The 2,500-nt window shown below is 32.5% G+C and overlaps 1 protein-coding gene across 1 annotated transcript in view; it reads left to right on the forward strand.

The window, feature by feature from the left end:
• The window catches only part of LOC119583239 (rho GTPase-activating protein 100F-like), an 89,155-nt gene that overhangs the window by 2,332 nt on the left and 84,323 nt on the right, over window positions 1-2,500 (forward strand).

Here is a 2,500-nt window from a genome sequence, read left to right on the forward strand (position 1 = left end):
TCACTCGCCCACCTTTCCTCTTCCCTGTCCGCTTCTTCTTCTTCTCCTCGTCCTCCCTTTCTCTCTCTTTCGAATAAGAGTTTTTCCTCCTCCCTCGACCTCTCATTTCCCCAAGTTGGAATCCCCTCCCCCCCTCTCTCCCTTCCTGCCTCTCTTCTCCCTCTCTGCCTTCATCCTCCCATTTTTCTTCACTCCCTCGCCCCAGATATCTTCCCCTTCTCCCTGTTCCTCATTCCTTTCTCATTTTCTTCCTGTTCCCTTTTCCGACATATCTTTCAATACCTGTTCCCTATCTCTTCCCTTCTGTCTCCCTTGCTATCTTCTTTTCCTCCCCCTCATCCCATCCCTATTGTCCCTATTCCTCCGTCTCTTCCCATCCCTTGTCCCTCTTCCTCCGTCTCTTCTCATCCCTTGCCCTTCTTCCTCCCCCTCTTCCTATCACTTGTCCCTCTTCCTCCGTGTCTTCCTATCCCTGCCCCCACCCCCCTCCACACATAGCCCGAGGCACCGACACAACACCAACCTCGACTTAGGAAGGATTCGCAGTATGTCGGAATCCAGCAACCTGTCTGATAGCAGATTTTCAGACTTTTTTTCTGTCTCCTTTTTGGGGGGTGGGAGGGGGTTAGGGCTCACTACTAGGGAGGCTGGGGAATGGATGGAAGTGCTGAAATGGAGGGTGGAAGGGAAGAAGTGGAGGGAGGATGGAGGGGGAGGATGATATGGGGAAGGGAGGGAGAGAGGAAGAAGGGAAGGAGAGAGAGAGTCATCTTCTTGTCCAAAAGTATGAAGGAATTATGAATTTATTATTATTTTTTATTGCTATTCTTTTGCACTTCTCCTTTTTATGTATCTTTCTTTTTAAACCTTTCTTTTTCATAGCTTTTCCTTTCTCTTCTATCCTCTCTCACTCTCTCTTCCTCATTCCTTTCCTCTCTCTCCCTCCCTCGTTCCCTTCCCCCTCTCTCTCTCCTCCTCTCCACCCCCTCTCTCAATTTTTCTGCTTCCTGCCTCTCTCTCACTCTGCTTCCCTGCATATTTTTTGTTCTTTTTGCCAATAATCACACGTGTTCAATAACAGACTCCAAAGGCAGAAGGGAAGAGGGACAGACAAGGAAGAAGAACAAGAAAAAAAAAAAACGATAAAAGATGAAAGGAAGAATAAAGACGAAGATGATAATTATGTAAGAAAACGATACCGAGGTATGAATAGGATCATGATGATATGAATAGTTATGGTAATGATGGATATTTGATAATGACGATTGTCATGAGAGATAATTAAAAACAAAATATTTATGATGACACTGCTGGCATTACAAGTGATATTGCGTACAAAAAGGATAATGACAATAATACGCATATGATGTTTATAAGAAGAAGAACAAAAGTAATAATTATGGCAAAAATAATAACTTACTGATGATGATAACGAAACGGAGTAGATATAACAGTAATGGTGATATTGATAATAAAGATAGTAATGATGATGAATATGATAATTATAATGATAATAATGATAAGGATAATAATGATGAAGATGGTGATAATAATGATAATAATAATAATGATAACAATAATAATAATGATAATAATAATAATAATAATAATAATAATAATAATAATAATAATAATAATAATGATAATAGTAGTAGCAGTAAAAATAATAATGATATAATAATAATAGCAATAATAACAATATTTATTATGATTAAGATTTTTATAATAATGACAATGATAATAATAAAAATAACTATGATAGTGATAGATAGTTATCATTATAACAACCATGTTCAATACAACAAAAGCAGAAACAAATGATGGCGATAATGATAATAACAATTATAATGATAATATAACAATAACAATAACGATAATGATAATAATATTCTTGATAATATAACAATAATCTTGATAATGATAATGATATAATAATATCAATAGTATTATTATTATTGATAATAATAATAAAAAAAAGACAATAATAATGATGATAATATAATAATAGTAATGATAATAATAATAATAATAATAATAATAATAATAATAATAATAATAATAATAAATAATGATAATAACAGTAATTATTATTATCATTATTATTACAATAAGGATAACAACAGTTATAATGATGTGTGCGGTAACAAAATCATGTTAATAACGATAAAAACTATAATAATTATAAAAAAATAATAATGATATTAATGATAATAATAATAGTGATAATAATAATGATAGTAGTAATAATGATAATAGCAAAAATTATAATAACAACAGTAATAATGATGCTAATAATAGTAATAATGATGATGATAATAGTAATAATGATAATAATGGTAATAATGATGATGATACCAATAATGATAATGATAAAAATGACGATAACAATGATCTTGATGATGATGACATTGATAATAATAATCAACATCATTATCATCATCATCACATAAATAACAATAAATAACTAATGAACAAGAGGTACAAATAATTTATTATTGCA

This window comes from Penaeus monodon, chromosome 17, assembly GCF_015228065.2.
Source record: "Penaeus monodon isolate SGIC_2016 chromosome 17, NSTDA_Pmon_1, whole genome shotgun sequence".
Taxonomy (NCBI): domain Eukaryota; kingdom Metazoa; phylum Arthropoda; class Malacostraca; order Decapoda; family Penaeidae; genus Penaeus; species Penaeus monodon.